Below are 19,527 nucleotides of genomic sequence, written 5' to 3' on the forward strand. Positions count from 1 at the left end.
ACAGAGCTCAGGGAGTGTTTGGACAATGCTCTCTGGCACATGAGGAGGGTGGAATTTGGGGTTGTCTTGTGCAGGGCGAAGGCTTGGACTCAATCCTTGTGGGTACCTTCCAACTTGGAGTATTCTATGACATTTCTTCTGTTCCTGATAAGGTTTTACCTTCCCTTCTTTTTTTCTTGTGTAAAAAAAAAAAAAATAAAATAAAATCTAGATCAAAGCTGAGTGGGGGATTTGATCTGTAATTTATTCTTTTAAAAATAACATGATACTATGAAGTAAGCAAACAAAGCTGCATGTTGGCCACACTGATTATCAGAAAAAAAAAAAAAGTTGGAGATATACAATAAAAAAGTTGTGCTGGTGCTCAGTTTCCTTCAACACCACCTGTATCCATGAGAAATCACCTTCCAGTCCTACCTCTTGTTTCCACATCATCAAAGACACCAGAGGTGTCATTTGGTAAAACTGCAAAGTATTTAATGAAGCTACATTTAGTTGTATTATTAGATTTTGGGCCTTCATCAGCTCTGCACAATTTCTCAGTTTGGCTGCAGCAACAGACTGAAGTTTAATGGTAAAATTGTTGTTTGGTGTAGGTGAGCAGCAGATACAGTTAATAAAAATGTGATTGATGCAGGATCCATTTAAGCCAGAAAAAGACTCCAGTGGACACCATCTGAGAATTCATATTTGTTTGCCTGTGAGATGTTAGAGCAGGACAGGCATAATAAACAGACTTTTATCCTTTAGTCTTGTTTTACCAAAGGTCACTGAAAAACAAAGCAGCAGCTACCTCAGTGTATTCGTGGTAATTATTTGTAGATTTTTTTTTGGGAAAGCATAAGAATGATTATGACACTTGTTAGGCTAGATTTAATTACCCTGCAAGTGGCAGACACCTGCTTCAGTATTGTCTTTAAGTGGTGTTTGATAATTCTGTGATGAGACCACAAAAATCAATTTCTTCAAGTATTCTGAAAACATTTCGTAAGAAATCTTAAATATACCTCAAGATCAGAGTTTCCCATTTTCACAGGTTTTCAACAATGTTTTCAGCTGTGTCTCTAGATGCACAAAGTGTTCATCTTGATGGCAGAGTTAAGAGAAGGAAATAATCTGAGTCTGGTCTGGGAATGACATAAATCATTCCTCAGTTTTCATTCAAAGTGCTATTGATGAAGGCAAAATAATTTTCATTGAACAATTCTCATTTTTTCATTGACTCTCCAAACTGTGATTTTATTGTATATTGATCACAGCTGCAGTTTTTCTTACGCTGACATCTGAGTAGATGTTTCTGTGAGTTGAGGTTTGTTCCCTTCTCTGTTCCGTGGGTATTAAAAATTCTGTCCTGTGGGAGCCAGCAGCATGAGCATTCATCACTCTGGGAATATTTTCCTTGCTCCTCAATAGGGAAATTTTCTCAAACTGCCTGAGTTAATTAAGGCAAAATAGGGACTAAGAAAGTTGTTTCTAACCTGTGCTTTGCCTGACCTTTGCCTCTGGCTCAGATCAGAGAAGAGGCAGATGTGCTCAAAACATTTTTTTTTCCAGTTTTATGAAAAAACTTGATTTCTCTTTATATATCTACACATTCTTGGGCTCAATTTAATTTAATGCGAGACTTGTTGGAACAAATGGTGGCAGAAAAAATATTGTAGACATAGTCAAATAAAAATGTTCAGGAACATAGCAGCTCATCCAAAGAGGGTTCTGGATTAAAGTGGGCTGGTTATGTCTTGCTAAGGACTGATAGGTGAAATTGTCCAGCTTTTGCTTGTGCAAGAATATCTAAAAAGAATTTGATACAATTGTCTAACAGTCTGAAGAAAAAAAAGTTTGTTAATTTATTTGAGTGCAGACCTCTTATATATTCCTTGATTGATTTCTTTACACCCCAAGCAGAGTAGGAATAGAGATGGAGAGAGACTGTGAAAATAGGAGAAATCTTGGTGATGCTTGAAAGGAAGGAGGAAAATACATTTCTGTAACCCACAAGAGAATTTGTTTTCGTGGTCATCACTAAAATTATATTGTTAAATTAGTCCTGTTACAGGAAGAATAAGGAAATAATTTAACAAAAAGAGGGAAGTCTGAGAGTAAAATAATTTCCCAGCATTTAAAATACTCAGTATTGCCACAACTTTGTGGTCTTGACATATAACCCTGGCCAAATGAATGCCAGGGGTGATCTAGGAGATCCCTGCTGTGGTCCCATTTCCTGCCTCTTTTCCCATTCCCTCCTTTTGACTTCATTCTCTTTCACCTTCCTCTGCAGCAGCTCTGGAACTCATCTGACCTTCAGTGAGCCTTTTCTGTCCACTTGCTGAGCAGAAAACTAGGCCACCAAGGAAAAAAAGAGATCAAGAGAAAAAAGAAAAGGAAAAAAAAAAAAAAGGAAAAAAAACCCCAACACAACCCAAAACAAACCCAGAAATAGTTTTGTGCTGGTTTAGTATATTCACATTCTGAAGTTTTAAGAAGTTAAAGTCTTTGGTATCCTGTTCCAAAGCCTCCAGCACAGAGTTAAGTCATGGTGTGGGGTCTGGAAGATATTTTGTAATGTATAATATTGGCATTTTTACTCTTTGAGCATTATGATACCTATTTTTTCTCACATGTCTTTTGGAGTCACCATAAAATTCTCAGCATACATTTGGAGAGCGTGCAAATGGAAACACATGCAAGCTAAAAAGGAAAAGTAGATAAAGTGAAGAAAAGGAGTGAAAATGAGGGGGGGAAAGTGCACTTGAAGACAAATACAGGGAGGGAAACGAAAATGACTTCTGAACATTCATTTTGTTTGTAAATATCAGAAAGGACATATGACATCTGTGAGCTTTTGGCCTTTAAGCTTGGAAAGATGCCTGGGTTCACCTGGGGAGCAGCCTGAACAAATGTCATTTGCAGCTGGGGGAGGTGAAAGAAGGAAAAACTAATGTTTTTATGTGCCTGAGTCTGAAAAGGAACTTTCTCACCCAGTTCCTGGTACCTGCACTAAGATGTTTGAAATTAATGGGATTTGGAAGGGAAGGTGGGGTGGGTTTAGTTCTGGATAAACTGACTGATTTAAAGCATTCAAAATGAAATACAAATAAAGAAAAGGAAATATTTTGGTATTATTCTGGCAGCTCATTCCATCAGTGGTTATGTACTCTGTGATTTCCCTACATAAATCACAGCCTGGTATTGGAAAGAATGGGTTTTTCCTTAACTGGCTGGTTAAATGTCTCTACTACCAAAGAGTGAAAACCTGTGTGACAATACCTATTGTTCATGATGGCACACTGAGAAGCACTACTCATAAATCCCATTTTCTGACTGTGAAATCCATTCTTTTTCCTCTGGACTGTCCTTTCTAGTTTCCTGATCTCCCTCCTTCCCAGCACACCAAGTTTTTAGGGTAATGTACTTTTTAGGTGAGTAATTAAATTGAACTTGCTTTCACAGGACCTGTGGGTTCACATTCCCTCAAAGAATTGGTTCAGGAAATGTGAAGTTTCATTCCCTACCAGTTTACATCTTCCATTTGAACAGAGAAATGTGTATTGAATTCATTTCATGGATTCAATAAATCACCTGCATCCAGTGTGTTCAGTGCCTTGCTTTTCCTTTACCACTCCTTCCTGTGTCCTCTGACAAAGCTGGGTGTTAGGGCTGTTGATATAACCTTTTTCTTTGGTTCTACATGCCCAAATGATTCTTTCAAGTTTCCTTTCTGATCATGAGTAAGGGTGCAACAGATACTCACTTTCATCAATTTGGTCTTTTCTTTCTACATCAAGTTCCAAATATAAATGTATGCAATGAATTCTAGATGTTGGCTCCATATTTTTCTTCCTTCCTATCTTTACCAGCTTAGGTGGGATGTTGGAGTCTGAGATACAGAGTGTGTGCCATTGTTTCTAATACTTAGTTCTAGGATTCAAAGAAACACTGAATTTCATATAATATGAAATTCATGAGCATGTTTTCATGGTGATACATGAAAACAAATGTTAAAGTTAGAAAAAGTGTAAGTGTGTAGATTAGAAAGTTTTTTAAATCACTGGGTGAAAAAGTAGTTTAGAGAACAGGAGACAAGATGGAGGGTTTAGGGTGTTGTCTCTTGTCCCCTCTTCTTTCTTCTTCATGTTCTTCTCCTCGGGGTTTTTGGGTAGTAGTAAATGATTGGATAGAAAATACCATAGTGCAGCACACAGGTGTTGGGTACATTGGGTCACTAAGGAAAATAATTTAGTTGGCATCTGTTAATTGGGTAAATGGACATATAAAAGACATTGAAGAAGATCTTTGTTGGCCATTTTACCCTTTTCTATCATAGTGCACATAGCTCCTTGTACCTTGTAATGCTGATAAGAAAAGAATGAACAACTGAGACCAAACAAGAGAAAACTGCCTCCCTCTTGTCAATCTTCAGTCCAAAGGGAAAAAGAACCCAAACCCAAAAATCCTTAACGAGACAGTAGGATTTTTGCCTGGATTTTTTTTTTTGGGGAGGTGGAGGATTTCCTCTGAGGATTCACCTGACTGAAGGGCTTATAGTATTTTCCCTCCTAACCTGTCAGCCTGGCAATTGTTTTTGAGCTTTGGGAATGGCCTTTTTTTCAAATTCCCAGTGAACAAAAGTCTCTCAAGGATGCCAGAGATTATTTGCAATGACAAAACAAGTAGCACTATCTAGACAGATAAACAAACTCTTTTTTATTTTTATTTTTCTTTGGCTAGGAACTCAAACCAGGTACTTTCTTTCAAGAAATTATCCCTCAAAGGTAAAATAGAGTTTTATTGCCAATTATGAAGGGAACTGCATCAAGTCTCTGCAGTCAGCCACTTGCTCCAGACCATCTGTCCCTTTGCAAAGGTTCCTTGGCAAAACATTTCCCTTTGTTTGGCTTTCAGGGCACTCAGCTGTGCCCTTGTGCCACAGCAGCTCCCAGCGAGGAAACATCGAGTCACACACCAGAACCCCACTGGGCATTAAAGCCTTTCTGAGAATTTCTCTTCTGGAGTCCTGAGTCTGTGTGGCTGCATCAAAACTTTCCATGGCCAAAGACATGGGTTTAATTAGCATTTAATTAGTACTCTTAGGAAATGCCTGGTAAGGAGAGGAGAAAGGGGCCAGAGATTATACCTGGTATGTAGTAAGAGCAGAGCTACCTCCTCCTGGGAGGAGAGGAATGAGCAGATGGGCCACGTCACTTTAGGAAAGGAGAGAAGCTCCTGGCCTGTTTTATTGACAAATACAGAAACAAAAAATCAGTGAAATAAACAAAAGTTCTGCAGTCATGGCTGGTTTCCTCCCCCAGTTTTCATTTTCCCTGGCAGAGATTCCTGTGGCAGTGCTACCCATGATGTCATGAACAGCAAGCAATTTCCAGCAATTTCCAACCTTGCTTGCAAAGCTGTAACCCATGGCTGAGCTGAGCCCTGACAGAGCTTCCCAAGCACATTTCTAATAAACTCACTAACAGATCAGTTAAAAGTCTGTGGTAATGTGGGAGTCCCTGTAGTTTTTTTCTGTTCCCCCCATGGATGCTTTTTGTAAGCCCACATCAGGCATTTTGATTGAAAAATCAGTTCTCTATAAATGAAATAAAGGACTGTATTAAGTCAAGTAGCTCCCCTGCTGCTACTTGCTTCATTAACACTCTTCCCTGGTCTCCAGTGGATGTTCAAGTTCTCCTTGGGGAAAATAAACACCTCTCCAATCTGTTTTTCACCTCTCATTTTTTTATTTATTTGCTGATTTCTGGTGCACCTATAACCTGCTATCAAGCTTCAGGAGCTTGTATGATGCATTTAATTTCCTTCCAAGGTGCTTTTCTCTGTTGGATCCTCTGCAATACCGTCAGGGTTTTCTTTTGAGATTAGAACTTTCTTAGCTGAACTGATTCCTCCTGGGGTAAAATAAACTGCACCACGAGCCTTTTTAGAGATGAGTAGTGAAGCATCTGTTGTGTCAGGCCCTCTGCAAGTGCTGGCACTCTGGGTTTTTTTCCTGTTTTTGACTCACCTTTTTAAGGGAGAGGTTTCTATTTCAGTTTTGTTGGCAGCCGGAGGTAGGGAAGGGCCTCAGACAGGTTAGAGACTGATTCTGTTAAAAGCTCAGGAAAGAGATGAAGCTTGATAGCAGCTCCAACCATTTACCCACTGGTAAAAATAAAAAAAAATAAAATTAAGGAAAATATATATATATATATAACAGATGCATCTGACAAAATCCAGCAAAGGTGCTGAGCTATTTTAGCAAAGCCTGGATGTGTTGGCAATTCAGAAGCAGCAATAACCACAGCTCCTGTCCTGCTCTGTAGGTTTCAGATGATAATTTTCTTTCAGCATCATGGCAGGGGTGATTTTAGAGGATGTGGAAGAGTCCTCTACAGAGAGGGTTTAAACATGAAGCTTTTGCAGTCTGGCCTCAAGAGACACAGACAAATCAAATTCCAGTTAGAGTCAAAGACAATGTGATCAAGTGGAGAAGTGGATGGCACTCTGCTTGACTCAAAATTTTAAAAATGTATTAGAAATAGGATTAGGGATGAGTCACTGTATATGTCCTTCACAGTAATTACAAAACAGCCCAGCTAAACCCTGTTATTCCCCTTGTACTTCCCTATTCCTTATGGCATCCATTATTCTGGCATTCTAGGTGGATGATTTACACAACTGAGTTGCTAAATGTATATCAGAATTGCTTTACAAACTTCATTTGCAATTTCTTTCATTGGCCTCTATGTGTTTAATAAATGTTTAGAGAGCAAAACCCCTAGGTGGTAGAAAACCTGTGGGACCTAATGTAAGTGTAAACGGTTTTCAGTGCTTGTGAATGCAAATTTCCACACCATGCATCTATTTCCACAGGGGGAAGTGGTTCAGCTGTGCAGTGTTTTGCCTGTTTTCAGAATCTGGGGACCACCAGAGCTCTGCTCTCCGTGTACCACAGGGACACAGAGGATGTGACACTTGATATCCACACTCAGGGCCAGCTCAGTTACAGCTCAGCTGGTGGCCCAAACTGGGGTTCAGTTGCCTAAAGCTGCATTTCCAGTGCTCTCTGAGCTGCTCCCAGGACCTACAGAAGAAAGATGCCCTTAAGGTCACTTGAAAGTTTGAAAGGATGCCCAAAGCATAAAAAAAAGGGAAGTAGGTGTTGGCAATTAAAACAGGCACTAATGAACTCAATGGAAATCTAGTAAATATTGGCAAATGAAATTAAGACAGTGTGATCAATTGTTGATTTTTTTTCTTTAAAGGAGCCTGAATAACCTTCTGGCTGCATTGATTATGGTTTGTGGAACCCCACCCCCATGAGACAGAAGATACAGGACACCTGTACTCCCCTGGAAACCAGAGGGAATATTTTGGGGAATAAAAAGTGTCACTAGACACCATTTATTGGTACAGCTGGGAAAATAAACTTGTGCTTCCTTGATTTGCTTAAAAAATAATCTTCACTGCAACTTCAATTAGCACTTCAACCCTCCTGAAAACTAGTGTACATGAAGTGTCTTGATTTTTTCATTATAGAATCAACAATACATTCTTTCAGATCATTCCTTTCATCAAGGACTTCAAAGCCCTTAATGAAAACATATTTTGTTTGTTTACACTACATAATGGATCACAGCACAGTAATGCCTGAGTTGACTGATATGCAGCCACAAAATTCAACTTCTCCTTTTGGCCTTAATATAGCCTTATATATATTTGGCCTTAAGTAGCCCGAATATATCACATCTGGTTCCAGGCTAGCCTCAGTCAAAGGCTGCCTGTACCCACTTTTGGAAGAAAAAGATGAAGAGATGGAAAAACGCTGCAAATACAAGAAAAGAAAGCTTGTTAAATAGTTAATGAAAGATTATACATTTATTTATAGCAGAGAGTAGCAGAGAAGCAAAAGAAAGAATCCTGATATCTGCATCATTTTGACTCATTTGCTACCATTTCACAGCAAGTTTTTCCCTTAAGAACATTTATTCTAGATAGTTCATGATTAATTCATATACACTGGTTGCACATAGCATATGTCTGGAGGAAGATCCCATATTGCATTTAATTAATATAATTTTTTTCTCAAGCCTTTTAGTCAGTTTGGTTGAATTCAGCTGGCTGAAGACATATAAATATAGCTGTGCAGAGACAACCAGCTGGGATGTCCCTCATGAAGATATAAAACACAATGAAGACTTTGTTGGGAGTCATTTTCTCAGGTCTAACCACATTCCCTGGAATATCTGGTGTATCCACAAGGGCCTCAACCACCAGCATTGTTTTACCTACAAGTATCACAAAAGTAATTTTGCATTTTTAATTCTCTTGTTTTCAAATCCTCTCTCCACTGGGGAATCTGTGCCATCACTCCCATTCTGTGGCTACAGAAATGGAGGTGGAAAAGAGCCAGGTCTGATTATTCCCAGCCCTGCCACTGCCAGGATCCTCAGCATCCCCTCTCCTAAAGGAATACAGACCTGGGGGGGTGCAATGTCTGTGCCTGTGGTGGGGAGGGGTGAAAAGAGCCTGCCATGAGTGAAAATACACTTTTCTTTCTCAACTTTCCCAAAACCAGAGTCTCTTTGGGCTCAAAGAACAGAACCCTCCACTTACGGCTTGGGCTGGTGCAGCTGAGATGCCACAGTCACTGCTGGGAACAACAACTCCTTACAGGAGTGTAAATACCAACTTATGCTTCTGACTTGGACCTCAGCACTCTGCTGGAATCATCTTAAGTGACCCAGGTCTTCCAAAAACCTCTGTACAAAATACTGCTCTGCTAAAGAAATTTCCCTTTCAAGCTTGCTCACTGGTACCCCTAAGCCAATAGGAAATGAAAACTGATTATTTTCCTTTTGAATCACATGTGCTCTGCTCATTTTCTGCAATAATATAATTCAGAATAAAATAAGGGGAGGGATATAAATTTTCATTGACCATATTAAATTGAACAATGTACATACTTCTGTGGTGTTAGTTTTCATTACAAAGGAAATTGAACTGCAGAAGATGGTCATTTGAAGCTCCATAGATTTTTCTGCCCCATAAGCTGCAAAGAATATATTTGAATGTGTTCATCCTTTCTTTATATGTTTATATGCTTTTATTTTTTATATATGCACATGTTCAAACATAGACACACAAATAAATGTGCTGCATTTATGAGAAAAACAGACTCCTGATATTTCACTAGCTGGCAAGATGTTTAGTTTTTGTGTATTTCCCCCCATGTTTTATTTTTATGATTTTTCACTATATTCTAGCCAGATCCTTTGGTGTGGGGAGAGGCGGAAAAGAGAGGAAGGAAGGCAATAAATGAAAATATACACTGAGCATCCTAATTAAGATTTATTTAATCCAGCTACAAAACAGTATTTAGCATCCTGATGGGAGCAGATTGCTTTCACATTTGATATGATTTCCCATTTTTAAATAAGAAAAGTGGCACTGTATTAGACCTGAATCACTGCTGCAGTGCTGGGATATTTGGGATTTCAGAGCATGTAGTTTCTTCAGGGGCTCCAAAGCCACGGCAAAGAGCCCAGCAAAGGCTGCAGAGCTCCCTGTGCCAGCCTCAGGGGAAGGACCTGCAGAAGGCAGGGATGGGATTCCAAAGGCAGCTTTCACCTGCTGTCTGGATGTTTTTTACAGCATGGCCTTGAGGTATCATGGCATGGTATAAAATGTCAAATGGGACCTGCTGTTCTGGGCCAGATCCTTGGAAAAATCAGCCCACAGAAATGAGAGGCAGATATGGCCCGTCTCCACCTGTTCTGAGACCCTTTACCACCAGTAGGTGTTTGGGATTCGGTTTCTTACTAATCATACTTAGCATTCCCTTGGGAATACTGGGAAGACATTGGGAAGATATTGGGAAGAACTAAATATTGGGGAGAATATCCTAATATTTATTTAGATAGTGAGAAGAAACTCTTTCCTGGAATGGTGGTGAAGCACTGGCAGAGGTTGCCCAGAGAAGCTGTGGATGTCCCATCCCTGAGTTCAAGGCCAGGTTTGGTGGGGCTCTGAGGAATCTGCTCTTGTGGAAACTGTCCCTGCCCATGGCAGGGGGTTGGGAATGAAGGATCTTTATTTCCCCTTCCAACCCAGACCATTCAGTTGTACTTTTACAACATCATATTAAATCCATCCTTTGCTAATATCTTTGACAGTGATGCTCTAAGTGACCCAAATCACCCACTCACAACACCACTTGGTGCAGATTTTTCCCCCTAAAATCTGCACCAAGAAACCCCCCAAGCTCCCTGTATAGTTCAAGCAGGCTATCCCTGCAAACACAGGGAAGAAAAAGTGTTCTGCAAGTTCATAATCTCAAGGCTACCTCAATTAATAATTTCTGAAGCCTTTCAATATAAAGAACTACATTACCAGACCAAGTGTTTTCCAAGGAAAGAATTCATGTGACCAGGCAGCCTTGATGCAAGGATATATTAACTGGGAGCTTTAACACATTTTTGACAAAGCTCAGCACAAATAACTCCACCAGTATCAAGGAATAAAATGAGAAACATGGTGATGCTGTTTAAAATGCCAAAGAGCTCTAGGTTAAAAATATGAACATAAGGCCTGATTCAAAGTCATGAATTTAATAGAGAGAGTCATGATGAATGCAGTGATTCTGGAACAAGGCCCCAGAAGAGCAAAGCACCACCATGTATTAAGCTACAGGCCAGCCCTCTGCACATTTCCAGCACATGAACCAATTCCACCAAGGCTGCCTGGGTCAGTGCCAGGCTGCACATTTCCCTGAGAGCAGCACATGTCACTTGCTGCATCTGTCTCTGTATGACCTTTGGGACAAAGAAAAAAACATCTGTAAGGCTTTGGGGCTCCACAGAGGCCAAGAATTTGGGGTTGGAAAGAGCTTTGTGAGACTCAGTGAGGCAGTCTGTGGGTTGTGTGTGTTGGCTGTGTCCTGCAGGCTCCAGGGCATGGGAAGAGCATCCTGCACAGCGGGGCCTGGCTGTGCCACGCTGTCTCACAGGATGCCACAAGGCCCCTTTATGCCAGCTCAGTGTGTCCCCAGATCAGGCCCAGGCACATCTGCTGAAATGTGAATCAAGTCTGTCACCCTGAGAATCAAGCCTTCTGATATTGTTTTTCATAGTTTCTAAACACTTTCCCAGGAAAGGAACTATAAACATAGACGTTTATACATACCATTAAAGATTTGCCTTTTGATGGACATTTCTTATGACCAGTGTGGTAGGGAAGGTGGTGACCTGACTATCCAATCCCTGGTAGTTGTCAAAAATCTATAAATACTGAAACAACAAAATAAAGTTCCTTCTTCTTCTTCTGTCCCACATCAAGAGGTGTCTGTGTGAATCACTTCATGTCCGACAGTGACGCAAGTCCACTTCCAAACCCTGTGAAAAACTAAGAAATCCCTTGTTCTGAAACTTGACATAAAATAAGGATGCAATTAAAAAGTGAAATGTTGAACTGCTTCATGGATAGGGAGCAACCTATAGCTGGTAACTTATCCACAGAGTTATCATATCCATAGATCATATCTAAAATATTTAGAAATTGCTTTAGCTTTTCAAGACCACAGTCTTTAAAATATTCTCACGATTCTGTTAATAGAATATGTGGGTTTATCAGAATAATATAACCAGAAGGAATAGCAAGCAGTTTTCTGATCATATAATGAGTATTTCAAAAAGATCTGTACCAATTTCCACACTCTACTTCCTCCACCTCCTCCTCCAAGCAAAAAAGAATCAAACCAAACCAACCAACAACACAACAAAACAAAACAAAAAACCGAAACAACAAACAGGCAAGCAAAAAAAAAAATAAAAATTAAAACCAATGAACAAATAAACTAATAAAAGGGTTACATTTCCCTAACTACTATTAAATTCAGTGAATTTGTTCTTCAGATGCTGATTTTTCAGTCAGTGAGCTTTCATGGGCCGGAGCTTGCTCAGCCATTAATGGTAGATTGTCCAGCTGTCCTTTTAGCAATGTGAGCCTAATCCCAGCTCTGGCTGGTGGCACTCACTCTGTGTCACCCAGCAGAGCTGCTCCCTTTCCTGAAAACCCAATTCTGTGCATGAGAACCACCAGGGATTCCCATCTGGCTGTGTGGCATGTGCTGAATTTTATCTGTTTGTTTTACTGTTTTAGCTTTCTACCAAATTTTACTGACTTTTACTTCCTCCAGGACTTTTAGGGACACAGACCATCCTACTTCTGCCTGATGAAAATACTAGGGTTTTTTGTTTGTTTATTTGTTTACTATATTTACCAGATTTAGTTTGTTTATTAATTCCCCCAAAATTGTAACAAACAACATCTGTCATGACCTAAAGGATTACCCAACATACAGGTGTGTGGAAATCATGACTGAGTACACAGGATTGCACAACAGACAAGGACACAGAAGATTTATCCTCTGAATTTCTCTATTTTGTTATAGATTAATGCAAATTTATAGCCCAGAGAGGGATCTAATCACCCCAGAAGCAAACCAAGCCCAACAATGGGTCGAGAAGGAAATGAATCAGTGGACAGATTCCCTCCAAAGATAATCCATGACACAGTTTGGGGTCACACAGGTGTCCCCAGTGATGTCCAAGACCTTAAAAAACACTCACATGGAGAATGCAACCTGTTTAGGTACAGAGCACATACAGCACGAGAAGCCCTCACAGAGAGAAATTTCATTTTGCATATAAAGATTAACCCCTTTGCACACCATAGAGACATCTGAGGTTGCAGGGCACTATAACTTCAAGCAACCAATATGCTGTGTAATTTCATATTTCACCTCTAACAGCCAACAGATAATGTTTCCTTTTCCTTCAGACCCAGTTGATTTTCTCCATTTCCATTTCTCAGACAATAAGCTGTCACTACAATATCTTGGGTTTGTGTTTATTGGTAATACCTCAAGATGTCCAGCTTCCAGATAGGCCAGCTGTACTTCCAAGGGCCCAGCAGCACTTTTCAAGGATGTTCCTGCTTCCCAAGTTGGGTTTCCAGACTCCCAGCTCCTAGGCTGCCAGGAATTGTCCCTTCTAACAGGCAGCTCACACCAACATCCTGCATTTGTATTTCACTACTGCAGTGACTGAATTCTTTCTCATGAGATTTGAACACAAGAGAAAAAAATAAAATAAAAAAAAAAATTAAAAAGGAAAATATTGATCTGGTTTTTTTATCTCTCTTACTTTCCAGAGTTTTGAAAAATATTTTTGACAACGACAACATTTTTGTACTGCCTGAAATGTCCCGTGAGGAACAAACCTACTTAGGAAGCCCTTCATCCTCTAAGGATTTACCGGTCCCAAACATGTTTTTTGTGAGTGATAAGAGCTAAAGATAGAAAAGAGAGTCACAGGAGAAATGCCAGTACCCCAGGGGAATGAGGACATGAGGATCCCCTTTGTGCTGCTCTACATAAACCCTCCCAAAACGTAGCACACTTTATGATTTCTGGGCACACTGAGGTCTATATTCCTTCAAGCCTGCTCTGCTGTTTGAGGATTACCTGAAGGCTGTTCCACACTTATCCAAGTGATCAGCAGCACATCCTTCCTATGCAAATCATTTATGAGAGTCTGTACCAAAGGCCTTTATTCCAGTATAAATTTGGTGTCTGCCAAGCTCGTTTGTGCCATGCACAGCAAAACCCTCTGGGAATCAGATCATGGATTTTCTTTTCCCTTCTGGCAAACGGAGTTCAAAAAGATGGGAGCAAAAAATTCTCTTAATTGAGTCAATGTTTTCATCATCTGTGGGCTTTCTTTCCAAACCTGACACCGAGGAACGTGGTTGAATCTGGGAGCCAGGCAGGACAAACATGGATCTCACGGCCATGGAACATCAGAGTTTGCAAAACAAGGATAAAACTGAATTCCAAGGAATGGAATTTCCAAGGAATGGAATTTCCAAGCAGGGGTTGGAAGCACGTTTTAAAGGCTGAATAATTTGTGATTAACAGCAATCCAATCGAATCCTATTAACATTATAATTCATGATTGTTAAGAATAGAGTATCTTGTTAGGAAGATGCTATTTTTCAGATGCTGTGCGTAAATTTGCAGATAATCAGTTTAACAGCTGTCTTCAGGAACTTAAAGTACTCAAATAATTTTAAGAACTAAAAATAAAAATGTTAATGACAGAGATATTTGTTTTATTATCCTCAAGTAAAGATGCACTTATGTAATGCAACTTTATAGCTTGTTAGCAAATGTTAATGTATTTTTTAAATCCTGTACTTTTATCTCTAAGTTTTTTATAAATTGATTATTTTCAGTGTAAGAGATAACAGATGTAACAGGTAACAGATGATCACTCACAGTCATCTGCTTCCCTGCTTTCCAGTGCTAATAACTGAGAATTACTGAAGCAAAAACATAACTTCCTATTAGCAGTCTGTGCTAATGAAGAAGGTCTAAAGCACACATACCACTTAGCTCTTAAATAAATTACAAGCCCTGGGTGTTAAGTGGCTAAATGAGTATTTTTAAACAATATTTGAATAGCACCTCTTTTCTACAGCCTGCAGGTGTTTACAAAATGCCTGTATTTTACCTGCATTTTTGCCCTAATCTCTAAAATAACATTTTTAAACAGCTGTTAGTTTTTCTCTCAATAGCTCTTGCTTTGTAATCACCAGTAACGATTCAGTGAGATTCCCTCTGCATTCCCTCAAGCTATTCTATGCAAGGAGGCAGTTTTCCAACTTAGTTTTATTTAAGCAGCATTTCAAGCACAAAACTTGAGAAGATTTTTCAACAGCATTTATGTGTGGAAAAGGGAAGTTGTTGTTTGAAAGAGCTGAAAATTTGTTCATCCCTCACCTACCAATGAAATGAAACAATCTCATCAGGTGGGCTGAGATTCCCTCCTTTGTAGCCAGAAATAAAGTATTAGCAAGATGCTAAAGAATTTGGTTACAGGAAGGAAGGTAAAAAACATTTATGTATGAATAGGGATGTTTAACCTCATCACAGTTTATTTAAATGTTTCAGTGCAACATTTACTGCCACAGAAAATTCAAGGATCTTGCAATTTTATTCCAGGACCGTGGCATTTTTCATGTAGCTCCTTGGAAATCAACAATAATATTAAAGATGCACATTTATTTTCAATGTGAGAGTTGTAAAACTAAATACGAAATTAGTTAGTCGTGATACTGCAGATCAGTGGAGAGATTTGACAGATCTGCCCACACTTAGAAACCCTGAGCTCCCAGAGCAGAAGAGGATCAGAAAAGGCACAGAAATGTGACCCCAAGGGAGTGATACAAAGGGCACTTAAAAGTCCAGAAGAGAGAATAGTTCTGGAGAGGTGAAAGGTATTTTTACATGTGCTATTTTTGGTGTCAGTGTTCCTGACAGCACCAAAATAAATGTGACTTATAAATGAACCTCATTGTAAAACTTTTCTCTTCCAAGGGATCGAGCTGGGGAATGATGGACAAAGCTCAAACAGGGAGTTTCAAGCTTAAACTCACACATACAAAAATAAGAAGTGTAAACAAATCCATCAAATGCCTTTGGAGGTGTAAGAGTATTTACTCATGTGGGTGAGAATTAGAGTTTCCATCCCCTTTCCTGTTGGGCTGCAGGACTATTTCCAGTTCAAGAGGCCCCAGACACGACTGTGTGGAAGGAGGCTGGTACAACAGCAGCACATCCAAATTTAGGAGCTTCTGGGAAAAGGTTGGAATGTTTTTGCACAGCTCGTGCACCTGGCACTGGGATGACATCTCCTTTTCCCAGCTCAGAGGGCTCTGGTTCTCATTTCATGCCACAAAATCCCAATACCATGCTGTAGGGTACAGACCATTGCTGGTGAGACTCACGAGAGCCAAGCTCCAGCCCACAGTCACTTTTCTCTTTGGGATCTCCCAGAGGATCCCAGAGGACTTCAGGCAAATTCATAGTTTTGCTCACAAGGATCCTGTTTTAGGTTTAGTATCATAAAACAAGATTTAAGATAATGAATAAAACGGACTAGAATTACTAGAGCTGCAAGGCCTGAGACATGTTTTGTGTCTCCTTAAAATTGCTTGGAAATAAACCCAAACTACCCATGGATATCTTCAGGCTTTTGTGCTAAAATGAGCCTGGCACTTACAGATCTTCTTCTGAAAATATGATTTTATTACCTGATTGAATTTGCCTCTTTTCAAGGAGAAGGATCTGGAAGATAAAATGTTGGCTGAATGAAAATTTGCTGGCCTCAGAATAAATTATTCCCAGTAGTCTTCATTCCCTCTGAATAAAGGGCAGCAGTATCAGTGTCTCTCTTCACAGTCCAATTATTTTAGTCTTGCTCCTGGTGACACTTGGCTGCTTGCTGTCTACCAAAAAAACCTGAGTAGGATTCTATTGAGTTACACCGGGGAGGAAAAAATCTGTATTCTAAATCACAAACCTCATACTCAAAAATCTGAACTTTACAAGTCTGAATTTATCTCAATATTTTAAAAGGCCATACAAAAGGTTGTCCGTTGTCCAAAGCAATAACCATTAACCATAAGCCAAAAAAAGGAAATCTTATATCACTAAAAGAAGCTGGAAGTGAAACACAGAGAAAGCTTCAAGAGTAGATTGGATTTTTAAAAGCATTACAATTTTACTTTTCACAACGATTTTATTTATATTAGAGTGGGTTTTTTTCCATAATGAAATCACTGAACAGACCAAATTAAACATTAAGAGTTATACTGAAGTACCAGGCTATGTTTTTAGGAACAAGGTGATAATTTCTATGTGTTTATGTAACACTGAGAGGTGAAATAAAGAAACATATAATATGCAACTTTTTATGGAGTTGTCTCCTATTTGCATTAGAAGTCACAATCAGTGATACCACTGGGTCCATTATTCATGGCCTGCATTGCAGTGGGCATCAATGTGAACACAAAACAATCTTCACTTGGTAGCAACAACACACTTGTTATGGACAAAAAATTTATAAAACAGTGAAAAATATCACCTAGTTCAGGCTCCTCCTTCCTGTGCTTTCTCAGGAGCTCTCTGAGGTGCCCAGGGCAGGCAGAATGCTCCAAAATGGCTTTGATGAACAGTTCAGGGAACTCAACTTGAGCAAAATCACCTGGGAGCTGCATGGGCATGCAGGGGAGCCAGGGATGGGCTCATCCCCTGCTCCTTGCCCATGAAAGACAAGGCACCAGAACTCTGAGGGATTCTCACACCTCATTTTCTGTCTTTTCTGAGAAAATCTTCCATAAAACCAGATTTTCTGAACAAACAGAGCAGCCTGTGCTTCACAGCACGGGAAAGAGGTGTTTTGACATTGGAGAGAATTGTGTCTGACTCTCAGACAGAGGTCAGGCAGGTTTGGGTAACTCCTTTTCCACTGACAGTGATTATTAACTGTACCTTGAAAACTCTTCTATCTTTGGGCCATTAATGTGTCCCACAATAAAGGTTGTTCTCTTTTTCTATCCTTTATAAAATGTAACAGGGAAGAAAACTTTTTTTTTTCTTATCAAGACAAATTTTATAAAATATGGTCAATTACATTTGACAGTTGATAGATTTAAAGTGAATTTTTTGAGCATATGCCCCTTATGACTTCCTGGTTGGGCCATGTGCATTAAAACTGTGACAATTTGGGGAAATTTTCAAATTGAAATTACTTTTTAAAAGAATACAGATCAAATTCAGTGTTGAAAATGCCCTTTTTCCCCTGAAATCTTAGGGTCTACCTTGGGAACCTGCTCTAGAAACCAGTACTCACTATCTTTTCCTTAATGTTTCACTTATGTGATCTAGCATACAAAAGAATCAGAATAAAATTAATGACTAATTTGAAGTTTGTTGTTTTTCTCTTTAGCCCAGTTAGTGGATCTGTGTTTAGCAGCTAAAAATACCTGCAGATGGAAACTCATTAGAAAATTGACAAAAAGTCTCATGGAAGCTATTTTAATCTCTTCAACAACACCTTCCTCACAATGAACATCTGGAGACTACTGTGACATATGCTGTGCTTAATACTGAATTATCCCACACATTTCAAGAAAGGGAGGAATTGTTGCAATGTTCTATTTCTTTCACCAGGCTTTGCATAGTTCAATAAAAGCAATTTTTTATATCCTCTTTAGTAAAGTGGCATTTCCTTCCACCATGAATATACAATGTTTGCATGTGACATCTACTTTGGTGAGCCATTCCATGCCTTGGATTTCTTCCATAGTTATTTTGTAGGTAAAAACAGCCTTTTAATTCTGTATGAGCCCAGAGTTGGACTCCCAGTCATCTTTGCTTTCACTTTAATTTCATCTAACTTTCATTTAAGGACGGTCATTGCCATGCCTATTCATTGAGAATATCATATCTTGTAGGTGGGTTTTCCTATGTACAAAATACAAATTTGGATTTTTCTTGTAACCTAATGATCCTTTGGCACAACTCTTACAAATACATGTGCACACAATTGTTTTAAAAATTTTGCTCCTTGTCATTTTATGGGTTTCTACTGACTTGGGTTTGATCTTGCTTGAAGGAAAGCACCCCACAGAGCCCAGCAGCGGGGATTGGTACTCCTGGTGTTTTCTCTGGGTAGTTCAATCCCCAGCTGACACTCAACTGCAGCAGGACTCCTATTCAAAGGAAATTTGGGATGACTGGAGACTTGAGAAAAGACTCTTTTCCAGGAGTAGAAAAACCTGAAGTTCAAAATTCAGCCTCCACTAAACCCATTCCTATTCAGAGTATTTTCATTTCCACTGGTGAAATCAAGAGCAGAACTATGCCCAGATTGTCTAGCAAAGAACATGATGTAATGAAGGCTGGATTTACTTTCAGAAATCCTCTTAGGGTTTGGCCTTGGGGAAGATAAGGAAAAATAATTTAATTTCATGAACAGTTGAGCAGTTGTAAAATCCTGTGCTGTGAAACAGAAAGGAGACTTTTGGAGAAAGGTTTCCTTGGGGCAGCCAGCTGCCGAGAAGCATCAGAGCATCTCACTCAAGTCCCACATCCAGGCACACCTCAGGCCAGTGCTGCATCTCAGACTGTGCTGTTTTGGGATGAAACATGCTCTTCCTTTGACAAAAACATCACCTATACTTGAGGAATTATGCCTTTCTTTCCCCATAACAATGAAATATATTTTTGTTACAAAGAAAGGAAATGGTTTTATTCTGCATTTATTCAGCATCTGAACCTATAAATTGCAGGTAAACAATATAATTCTGCTCTTTTTTTTTCTCACATATCTCTTGAAGTATATATTTAAATTGCTAGAACAAAATTTACTTCTATTTCAAGCCTGCTTTTGTATTCTGTACTTACTCTATTAATTTTCTGCTTTAAGGTATTTTAAATGTATTTTAAAATTAGACAAAAGACAGTGACTATGAACCCTCAAACCAATTTGAGCTTGTATAATGAGCATAAATCATTCTAATAGAGCAATTTTAAATCAATTATGACACCATTATTTTGGAGCTCATTACGGATTTTATAAATAAACCAGTAACCTTTCATCATTATACCATGTAGATGGCTAGACTTCA

The 19,527-nt window shown here is 39.2% G+C and overlaps 1 long non-coding RNA gene across 3 annotated transcripts; it reads right to left on the reverse strand.

Annotated features, from left to right (window-relative positions):
- Window positions 1-4,771: 4,771 nt before the first annotated feature.
- LOC111929168 (uncharacterized) lies at window positions 4,772-16,337 on the reverse strand. Of its 3 annotated transcripts, none has more exons than XR_002864544.2 (4): window positions 16,147-16,337; window positions 12,914-13,103; window positions 6,017-6,153; window positions 4,772-5,228 (listed from the first exon to the last, which is right to left on the reverse strand). It is a non-coding gene; the product is annotated as an uncharacterized LOC111929168 (long non-coding RNA). The 3 variants fall into 3 exon arrangements; XR_002864545.2 differs by lacking the exon at window positions 4,772-5,228 and adding an exon at window positions 5,752-5,915; XR_002864543.2 differs by lacking the exon at window positions 4,772-5,228 and having other exon boundaries at window positions 5,752-6,153.
- Between the last annotated feature and the right edge of the window lie 3,190 nt (window positions 16,338-19,527).

Source organism: Cyanistes caeruleus, chromosome 5, assembly GCF_971803275.1.
Source record: "Cyanistes caeruleus chromosome 5, bCyaCae1.hap1.1, whole genome shotgun sequence".
Lineage (NCBI taxonomy): Eukaryota > Metazoa > Chordata > Aves > Passeriformes > Paridae > Cyanistes > Cyanistes caeruleus.